A 21,130-nucleotide genomic window follows, 5' to 3' on the forward strand; every position below is an offset into this window, starting at 1 on the left:
ATAATTATAAAGCGAGTAATTTAATATGGCCAACATGTTACTTCTATTTATGTTGTTTAATTGCTGCATATACCAGTTAGTTGTACATAGGTGTATATTCAATAGTTTGCAAATTATAAACATATATGTTCACGTATAAGTAACACAAAGTAAATAATGGTATTAGGACGCAAAGTTTTCAACGTTATTGGTAAACATAAAAGCTGGTAAAAAACACCAAACACAAAATTATGAAATAAAAACCAAAACATTAAAATCACAGTCTAATATAATGTTTGTTAAAAAAATGATAAAAATACTTTAAAGGGATCTTTTGTAAATTATGATGTCTGAAAACACAAAGCAGATATCGATAAAGATATCCAACGCGCGTGTATCCCATGCACACACATGTATAACGTCTGATAAATCCAAAGTTGAAGATTCTATAGTTGGCTCACCATCTTGATCCTTTGGTTTATTCGCTTTTGAGCACAAAAATACCTAATTTTAGTTATTCCTTTATCTACTTTTGTTGCACTCAAACGCGTGCAAAAGCTCGCTTGATCAGCATAGTCTTCATACATGATAATAACTCCATCGAGTGATCGAAACTTGGCTCCTACATAGGGCTTGAATCAGCTGGAAAAGTGGGGGTCCAATACCTACCATTTGATGATTCATATACGTTATTAGCCACGGATCTGCAATCTGTACAAAATCAAGTAAATCATCAGTTTGGCAAAATGCTTATTGAAGTATAAGACACTAATTGTGTACATAAATACAATACATAATAATATATGTACATACAACACTGATATACATATATGTACAATATGGATAATTTGTTTCTAAAATTAAACCGAAACATTCAAAACAGTGATATACATATATGTACAATATGGATAATTTGTTTCTAAAATTAAACCGAAACATTCAAAACAATAATATACACATGTGTATACACACATAATGCAAAAAATAGCACTAAAGATAACTAATATGCAATATACATATGTGTATAATATGAAATCAATCATAACTTTTGTGACTGGATGTAATAAAAAAAACAAAGTTAACAACACTACATTTGCTGAATGTTATTTGATAAAATCATAATATATAAGCGAACATATAGATAGAAAGTTGGATTTAACCACTCAAAAAAGATATTTTGTAAAAGCAAAAAAAAAAAAAAAAAAAAAAAAAAGAAAAACAACACACAAACTGGACACTAGGAATTACCTTGTTACTCTACACTTGTTTGATACAAAGGCTGATTATGATCCAACATTGCATTCCGATTGTTGATTGGGTCAGAATGCTCGTAGTTATCACACATTCCATTTGATTTGTTGATTTGATTAAAAATGTTTTGCTCATTTTTCATGATAGATATCAATGATGATCAACGATGACGATCTAACAGTGCATTGAAGATGGTAGATGCTCTTGTATTTGGAAAAAAATATTGGATCTAGGGAAAAAAAGTTTTGAATTTCAATCTAATTTTCGAAAAAGGGGACTATCCATTTTTTTTGGTGAATCATGAATTCAAAATTACGATCGCAAGATTATAGGAGAAGTTACCTAAAATATGGAAACTAATCTTGATAATTAATAGCAATTTAGATTATAATTAAATAAAAAATTAAGTTTAAATGGCTAATTACCATCCTATCCTTATAATCATAAAAACAAATCAAGGGCCAAGATGAGTTCATTAAGTTCACAACCAAGAGGGTTGTTCACTTATGATCCTAACCCTTTATATATATATATATATATATATATATATGCATGATATTATAAATTACTGACATCTCACCGATATCTCACCGCGATAAACGATATCTCAAATATCGGTACTTGACCGATAACCGATATTTTTCCGCATTAACTGCATAGGATGTGATAATTTTTGTGTTCCCGAGTTTAATTGAAAAGTAAACAAAAAGAGAAGAAATCAAGTATTTTACGTGTTCCTGAGTTAGTTAGGAGTAAAAGAAAAGAAAGGACAATTTTACCATTATACCCTTTAAACATAAAACATTTTAATTAGATATTAGAGTAATTTAGTAATTAATAAGACTTTCTCTCCTAATCTCTCCGATTTGGGAGGATAAATATATTAACAAATTTTCTTCCATTTTCCCTCATTTCCTCTCCCTTCTATCCTTAAAAAGTCTCGAGAAGATGGTTTTTTCATATTTTTATCTCTTTTCTTTCCCATTCCATGTTAAATAAGACTCGGGAACAGAGTGTTTTTAGAGTTTCAAATCAGGTGGTTTTTTTTTTCAGATTGGTTATTGGAATCTGATAGCATTAGGGTTTCGATTGACAATTTTGTTTTATGATGTTATTTTGAAACAGGGTCTCTTTCAAATAATGGTATGGCAACGATCCCACTAAGTTAAGGTTTGACATCTTCAGTTATTCTTTGATTTGATTCATTGTTGTTTAGATTTAATCCTGAATCAGTTGTCGCTTAGTGTTTAGATTTTAATCTTTTTAATCATTGGGTGATTTGAATTGGTATATGGAGATTGATGTTTTTGATTGCTGAATTTGATGGTTGTTGTTGTTGTGTGTGTGTGTTTTACTTTTGTAGGTGCAACTGGAGGAGTGTTTAGGGAGTTGTGAAGTGGGAAAATGGTGGGGTGTTCGAGTGAAGAGTCCGGGGTTAGCAGATCATTTGAGGGATTGTCGAACGGGGTAGCAGCGGTCTGGGGAAGCGTTGGCGGAATGGCGATCGTCTGAGCAGGTGGAGAATGGGATTACGTCGACTTCACCGCCATATTGGGATACTGATGACGATCGAGATTTTGGTATGCATTTTTTTTAGTTTTGTTGTTTACGGTTTACCTTAAATTTAGAGATAAGGTAGAGTTTACACAGCTTTAGAAAGTTAAGAATCTTTTCGGAAGTAATTTATCGTTAGTGTGTTCGCGAGTTTAACTTTTAAGAGTCACGTTATGTATGCTTCATTGAGAAAAGTCAACTTTAGACGTGCTTTTACTCGCCCATATACTGTCTTATACTATGTCTGAAAGATATATTTACGTCATTCGTTGCCGAGCTGAACATTGAAATCCTTAGAGCATCCACAATAAGGCCCATTAAAAACACCTAAAAACATGTTCAGTCAGCTGACACATCAGAAAAACACTCACCCTTCAAAAATATCAAAACCCACCCAATAAGAAAAAACACAAAAACACTTAAAAACATTACCACATCATCATCACCTTTTTTAATTTTTAACCACACATTTACACACTTATTCTCTCTCTCTATATTATATATATTAAAAGTACATGGGTCCCACCATTTTATTGTTTTTAGTCGTTTTTGCAGACAAACGTATCTAAAAAATGAGGTACAAAAACAAGGTCCACAATAAGAAAAAATGGATGATGTGGAAAAATGAGTAAAAACAACACCCAAAAATGTATTATTGTGGATGCTCTTATGGTCATGTTCATTATAGGTAACATAAAATAGTTAAATATAATGTTTGGAGAGCAATGCATATGCAATAGAAACACATAGAGCTCTTAATGAAGTCGGACGAATTATGTATATTCACTGGTGCACGTTTTGCTTTTGCAGATTATATTCATTTAGCGTTACAAAACTTTTATATAATTGCTCTTTTCCATTCTGGTTTTTTATCAATGCGGAGAAAAGAGACCGTCTGACCTATACCGAACGTATACATGGAAAATCGACAAATTCTCACAGATTAATAAGAGAGAACTTCGTAGCAATGATTTTGCGGTTGGTGGCTACATATGGTATGTTATATTAGTTTTTTAAATCTGTTTTCATATTCGTCATTTGTGTTGTCAGAACGCACGTTGATGGTATATTATTAGATTTTCAATTCATGCGACATTTAAGCTTGTTTGTATCCCTCTAGGTACATCTTGATCTACCCACAGGGATGTGATGTCTGCAACTTTTTGTCGTTATTTCTTTGTGTTGCAGAGCACGACATGCTTCTTCCCGGTATGCTCGATAAACAAAGCTGCATGTTTTACCTTTTTTTATCCTGCTCTTAAAATATTTTGCATTGACTTTTTTTACATCGCTTTTGGAAGAAAGAGCATTACTGGGGCTGGAAAAAGTTTATGGAATTATCCAAAGTGATCAGGTTTTCAACTCTTTTCAATATAAAGTTTATCAGGTTTTTATGTGTGGCGAATGTTAAGTTTATTATATTTTTATGTGTGGCAAATGTTATAAATCTTTTCCTTTCAGAATATGAAATTCATATGGATGGTTTAAATATTTAATATGGTTATATATGTAGGAAATGTTGATGTTACTATCAGTTTTGAAAACAAAATTTAGTTTCGAAAGAGGTTTTGGGGTTTTATAAGAGGTATGTATTCGTTCTCTTCATTTTTTTGTCGGTTTAAACACATAATATAACTAAATACTTGTGGTAAAAACATAAATGTGTAAATTTAGAGTATTTCATCCTATTCAATTATATTGACAAGTATAGGTAAGCCATCCAAAATATTGATTTCATGCATATAAATGTGTTGTAAATTTCTTTGCATAAATAACTTGTAAATTCCTTAATTGAGGGGTAAATAATATAAGTAACAAAATACTTGTGGTAAAAACATAAAAGTAAAAAAGTGCATTGTAGTTTTCATGATGTTAATTAATATATTATATATAACTCATCCAAAGTGTTACCAAACCTCAATATAAACATGATCCATGTTATAGACTAAGTTACAAAAGATTTGTATAGTTTAGTCTGATCCTAATTATAAACTACATATAGTAAGTAAAAAAAACCTGGTGTCCTTCAAAAAATTAAAAAAAGAAACCCCTCTAAGGGGGTGTTTGGCCTAGCTTTTATTTTTTTGGCTTATGCTTATATTTTAAATTAGCTTATAGCTTATTTTCTATCATTTGATAAGCTATTTTTAAGTGTTTGGATTAACTTATATTCTACAAGTTGATAATTAATAATTAATCTTTAGTTGTTTGTTAAGTTATTTTGTATTATGGGAAGGGGTATAATATCATTGTGTGTAATGAGTAAAAAACCATCTTCTTCAAATAAGCTAAAAAACCATGTTCCCATAAGCTTTTTGGAATTAACTTATATAAGCTAATAAGCATAAGCTTAAAAAGCTAAACCAAACATGTGCTTATTTTATAAAAATAAGCTTAGATAAAAAAGCTATAAACTTAGATAAAAAAGCTAGGCCAAACACCCCCTAAATAACCTCGGTTAAATAATGCAAGCGTAAGTTTTACCACCATATAGTTTTAAATTATCATTCAGAAAAATAAAAAGATATAGTTTATTATTGAAGCCAATTCATTATCGCTAGTCTATGGGGTATAGTGATGGTGGTTTGGGGTTATAATTGTCACGTAGGACCATGAAACCACCGCTACACCTCATATGCAAGCCATGGTGGTTCACATGGTTTAATCAATGGCAACCATGACAGTCTTTAAATTAATTGGGGAAATTTGATTGGTCGGGGATGATACTGGATGATAGTGGGGGTCATTGTCCACACCCAATAAGGTGGTGGATGAGAGTAGGGTGACATGACGCTGATGTAGAAGGTGATTGTGGTCATTTGGGTCCACACCACTAGCCTTATTGTTAGAAACATCCCTGCTAGAGTACGAGATATTTTTAGCTACAAGCCTACAACCACCACATAATTTCTTAAGGAATATTGGATTTTAATAATCCCAACTATTCGTCGTTGGCCGCCAACAGTCCCAATTTTAAAAATAACCATTGGCAGTCCTAACTTTTAACATATTGGCCTCCAATAGACCCTGACTAACACAACCCTAACGCCGTTAGTCTCCGGTCACCGGAAAAACGTTTTTGGCCAGAAAACTCAACATTTTTGTCCCGAACCTCTTTGTAACTTTATTATGGACCTTTGCGAACCTTTTTCTAGTAAAAGCCCCAGTTATTAACGTCGCCGGAAAACTCCTTTTTCGACGGAAAACTCAACATTTTCATCCCAAACCACTTTGTAACCTTAGATCGGACCTTTAGAAACCTTTTTCTGGACAAAAACGGATTTTCGGCGATCAGAGACTAACGACGTTAGGGTTCTGTTAATCAGCGTCCATTGTGGCCAATATGTCAATATTTGGGACTGTCAGTGGTTATTTTTAAAGTTGAAACTGTTGGCGGCCAATGACGAACAGTTGGGATTATTAAAATCCAATATTCCATCTCTTAATTATCATTTAGAAATATAAAAGCTATTTAAGATAATTAGATCTAACAACCGGGATTTGAATTGACATAAACCTAATGCATGTTAGTTTGCTTAGCTTATCATGGGACAATGACTAGACCTACTTACTTGACTTTTTTGTACTATCATTCAATTAGGAAAAAATAAATTAACTAAAGTACCAAAATCATTAAAGTTGGAGAGGTAACATACGGATCATAAAATTACTTGATTTGAAATATCCTACGTTTCTTGGTGTGTAGATCATATTTCCTAACAACATTCTCAAAATAAACGTCAAAGTCATTCAAGTAGTACTTGTGAAAGTAAAAAAAAAAAATCAATTCTCTTGTCAATTGGAGGTAAATGACTGAGTGAATCGTAATAATTAAATGTTACAATAAAGTAGGGGTGTAAATGAGTCGGCCCGAGCCCGACTAGGCTCGTGCTCGACTCGTCATGTTCTATGAAGCTCGAGCTCGGCTCAAGCTATTTTGAGAATAAACAAGCTAAAAGCTCGGCTCGAGCTCGCTTCAATATCGCTTAAACGAGCGGCTCGTCAAATTTATCATCATTATTATTATATTATATACAAAAAAAACTAAAATTTTGTTTGGGCTTGTTTAGGCTACGAGCTTTGTATTTCAGGCTCAAGCTCGAGCTCGATAACTAAACGAAATGCATACTCGCGTTCTAAATCACCCGAAATTCTCAAAAAAAGTCGGCGACTCATACAAAAGCAACGTAGGAAGTGTGTATCGTCATACAAAGGGCTTTGAGCAAAATAATCATCTAACAATGTTGATAGGCATCCAACCAATATCGTTCAAGGGGTCTTTGTCTTATACGTGGCTCGGACGATTTAACTTCGTCTCTTAAAAATTGAACCGCCTCCTTAGCGTGTAAGTGCACAAGCCGGTGATGAACGCATCGAACATTCAACACTTAGAAATATTATGTATATATATTTGGTTGGTCAGGAAATTTAGTATTTCCAGACACCTTTGTAAACATAAGGGGGATGTATGTCCGGAAATGTTAGCATGTGTGTGTGCTATGTTTAGTCAGAGAATATGTTATTCCATGATCATATGTTAGTCCGTATTATTAGTAGGAACATTTCCGGATAAGACCGGTGGGTATGGGGAGGATAGTCTCTTTAGAGGCTACCCGCCACATAATCACGGGAGGAGGATAGTCTCTTTGGAGACTACCCAAGGGTTTGAGGACTAGCCAAGACTACCCCACCATTAATAATATATTAATATATATATATATATATATATATATATATATATATATATATATATATATATATATATATATATATATATATATATATATAAAGGAGGAGAGAGAAGTCAGATGGGGGCCCACCACTTTGCCCCGTCTCCACCGTCTGAAATCCGACGCCTTTGCCGCGCCGGGCCCCTAGAGGGCGGTGTGGGACGTTCCTAATGGGGGGGGGGGGGAGGGTTTCACGAAGCCCATACCCATTGGTCTAAGGTGTGGGTGTCCGGAAATGATTTCTAGTCTATAAATATGTGGGTGTAAGTAGACTTGATAGACTTTTGAGCATTTTTATATTGTAAACTGTGTATTTTCAAGGTGTTTTGATACAAGTGCATGTTTGTTGGTGAATTCTCAGTCTTTTACTCATTCTATTGTTTACAGTGTTCGTATGATGGATTCCACACATCATATCGAGGTTTTTTTATTCGAACCCGATTATTAGAGGTTAGGTGACCTTACATAGTGGCTTGGATAATCAAGTTGTTGAGCACTCCCGCGTTTTCACGAGATGAGTCGGATGACGAGTCTGGAGACATTCTTACAAAAAAAATAGAGAGAATTGAAAGTGTTGAAGGTTTAGAATGTTTTGTGACTTGTGATTGGGTTGAATGAGATTTGGCTGAATTATTTATGTTTAAATATATAAAGATTTTTTTTTTTTAAATTATGACCGTTGGCAACGGTCATCACCATCAAACTCACCACTTTTCAAGTTTTGGCGCTCCCCAAGCAGATCGTGAAGCGGGCTATAGCGTCCTCCTTTAGCGGAAACAGGCCGGTGTTGAGACGCCATCGTGGCATGGCGCGCTACCCCAAACAGATATGAAAACACACAAACAAATCATGAAATGTGAAAACATATAATTAAACTAGATGCTAGTAGAACTTGGAAAATTTTCTTATTACGGTCAGTGTACTATGGAAGCTTATACATACTAGTAAAAAGCATGAAGATTGTTCTTAATATTTTACTTGTTAGGTCAAGTTATTCTACAAAGGCTTCTAATTGTAAGAAGTGTAAGAAGGATTTATAGAGTGACAAGTGTCCAATAAGCTAAAACTAAACCCACTACATCACCACAAAAAACCTAAACACCCACCCCCACCCAAAAACCTAAACCCCCACCCCCACCCACTCGGCAAAAAAAAAAAAATTTTTTTTTTGGGGGGGGGGGTGGGGGGTTGGGTGATTGGGGGGGGGGGGTTTAGGTTTTTGGTGGTGGTGGATGTTTAAGGTTTTTTTTTTTTTTTTTTTTTTTTTTTTTTTTTTTTTTATAGTAGTGGGGTTTTTTTGTGTAGTGGGTTTTTTTAGGTTCTTGGACACTTGTCACTCTATAAATCCTTCTTACACTTCTTACAATTAGAATCCTTTGTATTTGATCATAATCCTTTACTTGTTTATTGATGAGGATACGTCCCTGACCGGACCGAATCATCGTACAGATCGCTTGGTACAACGGATCGGACCCTGCACCATAAGACGGATCAGACAGATACGCTGGTGCGACATAACTAACTGGGTCCCACCTCCATAACCGCCATGATAGCGACTGGTCCGACTCTAACTAACTTGCCACATCAGCTCACCCAAAGACTATAAATACCCTACTCAAACCTCCGAAAACCGGTAATCGCTACTTTCTCTCTCTAAACTCTCCTCTCTCTCTCCCTGACCTATTTCCTCCTCACAAATACTTATTCTCACGCCCAAGCTTGGTCACAGAAAGGCCCCCTCCCTGTGACGAGGCTAACGGTGTGCTTTTGTCTCTTGTGATCTTGCAGGTTTCTTGCCGGGTCATCTGAAGCTCTACTCTGACCAGGTCGTACCAACTGGTTTTTGAGTCTTCAGTGGCGCCATCCCCTCCGATTCACATAATTCGTTTCCTTGTTCTCGTTTTTTCGAAGTCATGGCAGAATTAACGACAGCAGTCTCCACCAGTACTTTCCCATCTTACAATGATATATGGGAAGGAAACGCTAACTCCACAATTGCTTCAGCAGCAGTTGTCGCCTCAGCAGCTTCGATAGGCTCTGCGTCGGTTCCTCCAGCTGCAAATCCTGTAGGCGGAAGTTCTGTCACCACGCTGTCTGTTACTGCCCCAGTTGTCACGCCATTACCTAGTTTCGACAACGCTTTTCTTTTGAGGAACGCCGATCTGTTGCGTCAGTTGCAGCAGCAGCAACAACGAGATGAGATGCTGCAAAGTCTCCGAGCAAACTTGTTTACCAATGCCTATCCAGGGGGAAACCCTGTCTCCGTCGGACCCTTCGTTTCCGGATCTCTGGTAAGTTCTATGATCTCTACTCCTATACCACACGTTACACAATTTTCCTCGGTAACAAGTGCTCCGATGAATAACGGTCTAAACGACCTGTTTCTTCAGGGATCTGTGGGTTTAAACCCCCAAGACCAAGAGCTGCTCATGCCGTACCATCCCACGTCTATGACTTCTCAATCGAAGTTTACGTTACGGATCGTCAATGCTCCACTCCCAGCTAAGCTGAAGATGCCTCCCACGTTAAAGTTTTACGATGGTACGTCCGATCCGGATGACCATATGTTTGCGTTTGCCGGAGCGGCTAAGGTCGAGCAGTGGCCTATGCCGGCTTGGTGCCTAATGTTCGCCCAAACTCTCACCGGATCGGCTAGGGTGTGGTTTGATGGGTTGCCAGAGGGGTCGATCGACCACTTTGAGGATTTCCGACGTATATTCTTGCAAAAATTTTGTCAGCAGCGTCGTTGCAAAAAAGACATTACTGAGGTACATCACATAAAGCGCTGCGACGGAGAATCCGTAGAAGATTTTATAGACCGTTTCAACCGAGAAAGCATGCAGATAAGCGGAGCAGTTGATCAGCTCCGAGTCTCGGGATTTTGTCACGGGGTGCGGAACAATCAGTTGGTGGAAAAACTTCATGAAGATCTCCCAAAAACCATGGAGATACTCATGGAAAGAGCTCGAGCTTTTGTTCGAGGGAAGAGTGCTTGCGGCCAGCCGAGTGAAACAACTGCCAGGAATTCCAAAGCACGAACCACATCGTGGAGACGAAACGCATCACCACCAAAAGATAGGAACAATAACTGGAACAGAAGCCGTGGCCCGTATCAAAAGTCCGATCGAAGCAGTTTCCGGACAGGAAACGTGCGATTCAACAGTTTTCCGAGTTAACAAAGTCGCCGAGCGAAATTCTCAGCACGGAGACTACTCGTTTCCCTACGCCGTCGAAGCAACGACCCACCTCGGATAAGCACTCCAAGAAATATTGTGAATATCACCGAGACAAGGGCCATACAACTGATGAATGTTGGGCTCTAAAGCAAGAAATCGAAAAGGCCGTTCGATCCGGTAAACTCTCACACCTTGTAAAAGAAGTAAAAGATGGGAAGAAGCCAGCAACAACAGTTGATAATTCGAACACCGAGCCCGGAATCAATATGATCCGGTCAGCCGAACCAAGAGGGGTAAAGCGGTCGAACCAGCATATGGCGGCATGAATGCACCAACCAACGTACTTCCCTCCGGTCGATCTCGATGATGCTCGGGACGGACCGATTACAATTTCAGCTGTTGTCGCCGGACACCTGGTCCGACGAATTTATGTGGACGGAGGAAGCGCCTTTGAGATCATGTATATCCAATGTTTCCAGCAGCTGAATCCCCAAACAAAAAGGAAGTTGATCGAAGTATCTACCCCTTTGATAAGTTTCTCAGGAGAGGTAGTCCGTCCGATAGGACAGATTACTCTCCCGACCACATTCAAAGACGGTAACAAGAGTAGAACAGTACCGCAAACTTTCTTGGTTGTTCGAACTCATTCTTCACACAACATAATACTTGGGCGACCCGGATTGCGAGCTCTCGGAGCAATCAGTTCTACAATACACGGTGCCATTAAATTTCCCACCGAAGCGGGCGTTGCCACCATACTGTCAGAGTCAAATTCATTTGTCGCCGAAGTAAGGCATGCAGCAGAAACAAGCTCCAAAAAGTCTGAAGTACGTACCGAACTTTGGGCAATTAACCCGGATTTTCCCGAACAGCAAGTAGCTATTGGCGCACAGCTTCCAAAACGAACAAAGCAACTCCTGTGGGAATTGTTAAGCAACTCGATAGACGTCTTCGCGTGGAAGCACTCCGATATGCAGGGAGTCCCCAGATCTATGGCACAACATCACCTGAACGTAAAAGAATCAATCAAACCAATAGCGCAGAGGAAAAGGCACATGGCGCCGGATCGAGCCAAAGCCATTGCAAAAGATGTTAAAAGCCTCCTAGACGCATGAATCATTCGAGAGGTTCGGTATCAAACGTGGGTATCAAACCCCGTTATGGTACGGAAGAAAGATAATTCATGGAGAATGTGCATCGATTTCACCGATTTAAACAATGTGTGCCCGAAAGATTGTTTTCCTCTACTAGAGATTGATGAGAAGATTGACTCCGTCACTACGTTCAGGTTAAAGTGTTTTTTGGATGCTTACAAGGGATATCATCAAATACAAATGGCGGTCGAAGATGAGGATAAGACGGCCTTTGTCACCAATGAAGGAGTGTATTGCTTTACTAAGATGCCGTTCGGTTTGAAAAACGCCGACGCTACGTACCAACGTCTGATGAACAAAGCTTTTAAAGATCAGATCAAGCGAAACGTAGAGGTATACGTTGATGATATCGTGATCAAAAGTCACGATGAGGTCGCCATGCTAAAAGACATACTCGAAACGTTTACCCGACTCCGAAGCATCAACATGAAGCTAAATCTAAAAAAATGTACATTCGGGGTAGAAGAAGGTAAGTTTCTGGGAGTCATGGTCGGGTCAAAAGGCTTGCGAGCCAACCCCGATAAGATTGATGCTGTTCTTACAATGAAGCCTCCGACGTCGGTTAAAGAAATTCAGTCCTTAAACGGACGATTGGCTGCTCTCCATCGGTTCTTGTCAAAAGCAGCAGATCGGTCGCTCCCGTTCATGGATGTTCTCAGAAAAAGCTTTAGATCGGAGTTTAAATGGACGGAAGAGGCCGTACGAGCTTTCGAAGAGCTTAAAACTTGTTTGGGCACCATGCCAACTCTCACCGTACCGGAAGAAGATGAGGTATTAACGGTATACTTAGCCGCATCGTTCGGAGCTATCAGTGCAGTGTTAGTCGCTCACCGTACTGGGAAACAAATCCCCATTTATTACGTAAGCCGAACGTTAAAAGATTACGAAACAAGGTACTCAAACCTGGAAAAATTAGCCCTGGCTCTAGTCCATGCTTCAAGAAGACTTCGCCGATACTTTCAGGCCCATCCAATTGAGGTACGAACAGACCAGAGAATCCAACACGTTCTCCGACGACCTGAGGTTTCGGGTCGAATGGCAAAATGGGCGATTGAATTGGGCGCATTCAACATCACCTTCCGAACTAAAGGACCGTTGAAAGGACAAGTAATAGCGGATTTCTTAGTCGAAATACCGGAAGATAAAGGAACGGAAGAGGTTGAAAAAGCTCCAGAAAAGCCGTGGTCCTTGTATACCGACGGAGCTTCTAGTGCCGAAGGAGCAGGGGCGGGCCTCATTCTCACCGATCCAGATGGAACGGATATGACGTATGCACCGGCTAGAATTCAAGAGTTCAAATAACGAAGCTGAGTACAAGGCCCTCTTAGCTGGCCTACGCCTAGCGCTGAGAGTCGGAGCAAAAAATGTCATAGCCCATGTAGATTCGTTGCTCGTAGCAAATCAGGTAAACGGAGAATATGAGGCGAGGGAAGCAAACATGGTCGAATATCTCGAACAGGTAAAGCAAGCTATGGCATCATTTGAAGCATGTAAGGTCGAACATATTCCCCGTAGCAAGAACAAGAAGGCTGATGCTTTGAGCAAGTTGGCATCGGTATCGTTCAGTCACCTAGCCAAGGAGGTAAGAGTGGAAGTTTTAACTGCGCCTTCAATCGCAGCTCCGCAAGTTATGCAGGTCGAAGCACCGTCACAAACATGGATGACGCCAATAATTAACTATTTGGTGCATGACGTTTTGCCGACCGATAAAGCGGAAGTAAGAAAGATCCAAGTCAACTCTCTTCAATACCAGATGCAAGAAGGAGGCTTATACCGAAAGACTTTTCTTGGACCGCTGCTAAAGTGTCTGGATCTGGAGCAAGCCAGTTATATCATCAGGGAAATACACTATGGCATTTGTGGCATCCATGCCGGACCTAAGATGATTGTGACGAAAGTCAAAAACGCAGGGTACTACTGGCCCGGGATGCATGAAAGCGCCGTAAAAGAGCTACAACAGTGTGACGAGTGCCAAAGGCACGCACCAATCAGCCTTCGAGCCAAGAACGAAATGATACCAGTAACCGCTGCATGGCCCTTCCAAAAGTTGGGCGTTGATATCGTCGGGCCTTTTCCAAGATCAAGCGGAAGCGCTCAATATCTGTTAGTCGCGGTGGATTATTTCACCAAGTGGGTGGAAGCTCGACCATTTACAGTCATCTCCGGCTACAATGTGACACGCTTTTTCTGGGAACAAATAGTATGCCGATTTGGTTTTCCACTCTACATCATAAGTGACAATACAAAGCAGTTTGCAGAGAATCCATTCAAACGCTGGTGCGAAAATCTGAAAATTAATCAAGTCTTCTCCTCGGTAGCTCACCCTCAGGGTAACGGGCAGGTCGAACAGATAAATCGACGAATCGTCGATGGGATAAAGAGGAGGCTTGGTTACGAGGGAAAAGGCTGGGCGGACGAGTTGCCAAACGTTTTATGGGCGCACCGAACATTGCACAAGATTAGCAACGGAGAAACACCGTTTAGTCTTACTTACGGTACCGAAGCAGTGATTCCTGCTGAGATCGGACTCCCAAATCAGAGGTGCAAGAATTGGGAGAAAAATGAACATGAACTCCGGTCCAACCTTGATTTGTTAGAAGAACGCCGGAACATCGCGGCAATCAAGGAAGCTCGATACAAGAAGAAGATTGAGAAATACTATAACGCCCGGGCTAAACTCTACAAATTCAAGTGATTACGTGCTCCGAAACAACGATGCGAGCCGCGTCGAAGCTCCCGGCAAGCTAACCCCAAAATGGGAGGGACCGTACCGGGTCAAAGAAGCTAGCGATAAGGGCTCGTATGTGTTGGAGAAGATTGATGGAACTCCTGTACCCCGGACATGGAACGGGGTACACTTAAAAAAGTGCTTCATATGAATAGCCTGCTACGGCTAAAAGAGGATCGTTATCTTGTGTTTTCTTTTATTTCCGATTTCCATATGTAATTCGGGAGGGTAATGCCCCGATAATTTTCCATTTTCTGTGTAACCGGGATGTTTTTTCCCCGGACCGATAGCTAGCAAAGTAACGAATAAAGCGATCCGTACTTTTAAATATAAAAATAGCATATGCATAAGTTCGAACGACTCCCTATATGTGCACAAACGGGCCTCAACCCATGCCTCGCGCCGATCGAGAAGGCTTAAATAGTTCTAAAAATATAAAAAATCTATTAAGCAGGCGAAACACACCCCGTTCGGTGCGACCGCCAAATTGAGAAACAAATCTCTAGTGAACAGTAAAAGTTTGGACGCAAGCTAAGTACTAAGTAGCTAAGGTTAAATAACTGATTTTAACAAAAATCACAAAATCATGCATAATGTGTTGCCAAAATGTTTCAAACAAACAATATTGTCAAATAGTAAGAAGTTTGCACGACTACAAAGAAAAACGTCAAATCTAAACTACATCATCGTCCTCTCCAACAATAGGAAGTTTGCTCCTTTGTTGAATGACTGATAACGGTTTATCCATTAAATCTGCCACCTTGTCAAGCACAGAGATTTGAAGTTCATCGAAGGCCTTCACCGCAGCGTTCAATGCGTCTTGAGCCCCCGCATCATAGCCCGGAACCTCTTCCGTAGAACGAACCGAGTCATGAGCAGCCTTGAAACCCTGCTTTATTCCTTCGTTCGCTCCTACCGCATTAACACTGTTGACTAAATCAGCAACAACCTTCTCCAGCTCAGGGCTTTGCTGAACTAGCTTGACGACCCAGGCAACCCCCTCCGTAAGGAACCATTGTTTCATTAGCATTAGCTCCGACGTTTGGGCGTAAAGCTCAACCATCTCAGTATCCCAACGGAATAGCATACCTTTTGCTTCGTCAATCAACGAATTATGAGACTCGACGGCCCTGTCACGAGCCCTCTCGAGTTCACCTTTTGCTGAGAAAAAGTAAAAGTCAGTAAGATAGAGAAAAGTATACACACAAAGAGTAATCTAAAAGACGTACCAGTTATCATACGATGGTAGTCGGCCAAGAGTTGGTCTTACGACTTCTGCATCTCCTTTAATTCCGCTGCGTGCCTCTCCTCCGAGCTAACTTGTTTTTTCTCCAGAACGGCAAATTTTTCCTTAAAAGCTTCCAAGTCCTGGAGAGCCTTGTCTCGAGCCTCGTGGGCAGCCGCAGCCGAAGCCTGAGAAGATTTGTTGACCTCTTTTGCCTCCGAGACTTGCCTCTTCAATCGATCAACCTGGGATCGGAGGGAAACCAGTTCTTGCTTCGCCTTCGATCGAGCGTCACCCTCACCCTTCAAATGGGCGATCTCACGTTTAAGCTTATGGCACGACGACTCCGACTCGACCCAACGCTTATACGTCTCTACCACCAAAGAGTTCGATTGAGCTTGGTTCAGCATCAAGGCATTCCCAAGCTCCGGTCCACTCATCTTACGGTAATAGGAATGTTCAGCAGGAGTTCCCAAATGAAATAGAGACATCTTGGCCGTAAGAGCATCTACAATCCTGTCTTTGTTTGCCAACGACCACTCCGGCACGTACTTCTCCAACGCATGAGCCGAATCCATATCTTCAAAACCACCCGAACCTAGTTCCCGGGATAAGAACACAGCTTCAGTATCATACCACAAAGGGGAAGAAGAGGCACTGTCCCCACCATCAATCGGCGAAGGGCTCGGCCTAGAAACGTTAGCTGCGACCCCTGTAGTGAGCTTACCCGAAGGAGAAGGTTCGTTTTTCTTAAGATCGGATGTACGCAAGTGTAACACCCCAAAAACGGGTTTAGTAGATAAACCGCGTTAACGTCGAAGAGCGGGTAGAATACTTTTAGTGGTAAAAGTTAACCCGGTAAATATTAGGATTTAATTAAAGAAACTGGATGTTAAAAAAAAAAGAGAGAGGATAAATACTTTGGGAAAAACAAAGTATATAGAAGTCCCGAGTTAACGGGACTTAAAGTAAAATGGGTTATAACTTCCCGAACCCATTTAGTAACTAGGAATAGTTAACCTAGTTAATTATATGTTGTAGACAATAAAGGAACTTGACTAATTAACCTTTCTTTTATAAACTTTGGAAAATAAAGGGGCTATAATGGACAAAACTGAAAATGAAATTAATAAAAAGAAAATTTGACTCAAAACACACACAAGGTGTGTGTTCTGGTCGATGTTTACACATAGCAAGAAAGGGGTTCCTTCTTTTGAACCCTAAACTCACTATTTGATCAAAATCAGAGGGAAAACAAGCTAGGAATTTGGGGCTTTTACTAAATTCGCGATCACCAAGACAAGGGGGTTGTAAGGTATGTCGAAAATTATGATATGGTGATATTTTGGAATTTTGATAATCATGCATGAATGAAATTCGTGTATGAAATTTAATGTTTTAGAGAAATTGGTGTGAGTATATGTCTAGGAACAAACCCTAGATGCAAACTTGTAAAATTGTGCCATAAACTAGTGATAGTCAATTAATCAAGTATGAGCTAAGTGGGTTTTTGACTAAATAGTAAAAATGATGATATGCATGTGCTTAGAATCATCATAATTGATGATGATTTGCAAAAGATTTATGAAATTGATGATGTTATACGAATAAATAGTGAGTAACTACTTCAATTTCACCTAAATAACCCTTGGTAGTGAAAGACTTGGGGTTTTGACTTTATGGGTATTATGAAATCCGAAAATTTGATGTTATACATGGCTTACATCACAAAGTTGTGTTGAATGCTTGAATCTATATTAGTTGATGTAAATTGATGATAGCAATTACTAGGGTGCTTAGAATTGGTGAAAATCCGAGTGAAAACTACAAGTTTTAAAGGGTTAAGGACCATCTTGACATGTTAAAGAATCATGTGTTAAATGGTTGCACATTAAGTGTTTGATAAAATGCCTACATGAAACTTGAATTGATTCAAGTTTGTGTAAAATAGTTTGAAATTCGTCACTTTTGACAGCCTTAGATAGTCATCTTGTAAAGGCCGTATCTCATTCGTTATTAGGAGTTAGACAACGAGCCTTATATGCTCAGAAAGCTATTAAAACATACTACGTTTTATGTCTGAATATGTTTGTTAAATTCTGATGTTAAACGGGTCAAAACAGTGTCCGAAGTCGGCTGAACTGTTTTGACAGCAAGCTGATTGGAAGCATTTTGACTTCTGAGCTGATTTTGCGAAAATCATAATAAATTCTAGGAAGCTCGGATTGATCTGATTCTTTTTGCGCTGGAAAGATATTTTAGTATTCTACATTTCATCTTTGATCACGAAAGGCTAAATAAAACCGTAAAGTGGTCAAAAGAGTCGATTCAGTAGCTACATTGTAAAGTTGCTGCACATTGTATTGATAAACTTATTCTAAGAAAATTGTATGCAAGAAAAGGATGAATTGTGAGAAATGTGATAATGATGGCATTCTAATAAATTAGCTTGAGGCAATGTGTCTATTGTGGAAATATAATTTGATTGTAAGACTTGGTAAGAGGTATGTCGTAGTAGCTTTTATTCCATACTTGAATGGTGTTGTGTGTACCATGTAATTGCTTCAAACAAATTTTATGAAAAGGGGTGTATTAAAGGCATCTAAAATACATACAAATGATTTATGCAAGTAATATGTACTTGTATGCCAAACATGTTCTAAGTTAGTGCACAGGTACAAACACAAGGACAGTTTAAACTATTGTCTTGATAAATGAGTATGTGTGAATCCATGAGATGTTGTGGTCATTTTATATAATGACAAATCTAACAAATCTTGTGGGTATTGTGTTAAGTTTGATCCCGTCAAGCTAAGAGGGAGCTGGCAAGGAATGGATCAAACGGGTCAAGTGCATAAGGAAAGCTCGAACGGACGCAAACTGTAAGTAAAACTTACACCCACTTGTAGTATATGTGTTTATTTCATAACGATGAATACAATAAAGGATTTGGTTTGAATCATGGGTTCCGACCCAAAACGAAATGAGTCAGAACCAACAAAAATGTTTTAAACCATGATTAATGGTGAAAAAGGCAAAATGGTAAATTAGTCACGAATTGGTTAAGAATTAGTGAGTTTTTCTTAAAGTTACCTTATAGCGTAACTAGTAATGGAAAATGGGTAAAAATGGAAATTTAGTCAAGTATCGACTAAAGTAAAATCAGTTTCAAAGGACACCCATAGCGTGAGCCGAATGAGTTTTAAAAAAAATAAAATATATATATACATATATAAGAAATCGACTTTAGAAAGAAAGGGATCTAGTGAGAAAATCCAAAATGGGTCGGATATGTGATTGGTAATTAAAAACCCATGTTTTGTTACATATGAAAATGTTGGGTTATATAGGTCGAACGGGTCAAATGGTGGGAACAACGCCATTTGACAATATCAACTAATGTGGTTGTCAAGTCATGTGTTTTTAGGGGCGAATAGTAATTTGGGTAATTGCGTCGCTATAAGAATATCGATAATGAAAGCAAGGAGTCGAAACGGGTCATTAGGTTGACTCGAGCCAGGTACGTATAAATAAGATTGTGGTTAAACATATATTTTTTTTAGTCAAATTAGTAGCAAATGCCCTTCGTCGTAAATGAGGGGCTAAAGTCGACTAAAATGCCCTTGATGGGTAAATCGGGCAAACGACCTTTAAAGGTTGTTGGAAATAAGTGATTTGATAGATTAAATTCTTAGGATAAGTATAAAAGGGATGATATGGGATCTTAGTGCATAAATACCCTTAACGGGTCAAAATAGAAGTAATAGCAAAACGGGTTAAAAATGTGTAGTAACCCGTAAATTGAACCTTGTACAATAGGAGATAACCATAATAAAATGTTTACAAAAGAAACAAAGGCCACAAACGAGTTTGTTAGAGGAAACCGTGAACGGGTCAAAAGTGTCGTAATTGGACTTCAAGCCGAGAGCTTGAAGTCTAAAATTTTGTGAAGTGAGATGTTAGATTTTAACTCCATTCGATGGAGAATTAAATTACGAGTGCGTAGGAGAAAGAATCGCGTAAAACGGACAAGCGGATTGAAAGATACGAAAGTTTTGTGTCAAATAGTGGCAAAAATGGAAAGGTTGGATGCAGGTGCCACCGTAACTTACGGTGCCACCGTAAGTTACGATGGAGCTGAATTGGTTACGGTGCTAGCCTACTGATGTACGGTAGGGAAATGTTAACATAGGGGCCACCGTAACTTACGGTGTCACCGTAAGTTACGGTGGAGGCTAGAAATGAGTTATTGTGTTGGGATCAAGATATAAATGTTGGATTTTTCCTAATTTCCTCGTTGTATTAGTTATTTAATTATCAAAACTAACCTTTAAGCTGGTTTTGATCACAGGTGAATGTCGAGAGTCCCGGATGAAGATCAAGCATCGAACAAGAACCGAATACACGTTAAACAAAGCTTCCGCAACGTTGTTTTGTCGTTATTCTAAACGGCGAATTAAATCACATTATGTATATCACTTAAATTGTAAAAGTTTTTAACAACCCGTATTTCTGATGTATATGTAATTATTAATTACATGATTATTTCGCTAAATATACGTTAAACCTTGATTTATAAGAACGGGTGTTACAAGTTGGTAATCAGAGCTCAAGGTGAAAAGAATAAAGTGTTCTGTTCAAGGCTTGATCGCAAATCCGGTAGGTACGTATATGTTAATAGTTTAGTATGCTAAAGTCTTGTAAACATCACATAGGGCTATCGTGTGGTACACGTTACCCCAATTAAAATGATTGATATAGTTGACGAAAATACGCGCGTTGACGCGTATAGTAGAAAAAGCCTTGTATTATAATACGGGCGATTATTGAAGTTGACGTTACTAACTTTTGTGAATGTTTTAATTGAAGGACACTCGCGTTTGAAGACGACGAGAGTCAAACAAATTGTGGATATGATGATGGAACGGTCTGAAGTATGACAAGAGGAGCATGCTCACCGAGGACTAAATCGCGTAACGACCGCGAACAAGGTTAATGGCAAGGAACGCCCGTCGGGGCAAACATTACCAGGTGCACATTTTAAATAATCGCACAAATAGTAATATGCAACAAATACGTAGAAATTGAAAGTTGCATATGTAGATTAAAAAAAACCCGAATAGAAAATGTATTCGGGATATTGTTTCCAAGATAAACAAATAGAGGCGTTACTTACATAGGACGTGATGTGAAAACTATAAAAAGGTCATGTATGTCATGTGTTAATCGCTTACTCTGGCCAAGTAAGTAGTGGCATATGGTACCATGAACTTCTTATGGCGGACACGTTTACATCCGATGTAGTAAGGGCGGGGTGAATGGGACTAATTAAA

The 21,130-nt window shown here is 38.9% G+C and overlaps 2 long non-coding RNA genes across 2 annotated transcripts; both read left to right on the forward strand.

The window, feature by feature from the left end:
* The first annotated feature begins 3,467 nt into the window (after positions 1–3,467).
* LOC110879329 lies at positions 3,468–8,439 on the forward strand. The gene is made up of 5 exons (XR_002558612.2): positions 3,468–3,779; positions 3,905–3,993; positions 4,086–4,138; positions 4,298–4,369; positions 7,902–8,439. It is a non-coding gene; the product is annotated as an uncharacterized LOC110879329 (long non-coding RNA).
* An 8,479-nt stretch (positions 8,440–16,918) lies between these two features.
* On the forward strand, positions 16,919–20,373 carry LOC110879328. Its single transcript, XR_002558611.2, has 4 exons — positions 16,919–17,112; positions 18,594–18,679; positions 19,225–19,317; positions 20,149–20,373. It is a non-coding gene; the product is annotated as an uncharacterized LOC110879328 (long non-coding RNA).
* The last annotated feature ends 757 nt before the right edge of the window (positions 20,374–21,130 follow it).

This window comes from Helianthus annuus, chromosome 9, assembly GCF_002127325.2.
Source record: "Helianthus annuus cultivar XRQ/B chromosome 9, HanXRQr2.0-SUNRISE, whole genome shotgun sequence".
Classification (NCBI taxonomy): Eukaryota; Viridiplantae; Streptophyta; class Magnoliopsida; order Asterales; family Asteraceae; genus Helianthus; species Helianthus annuus.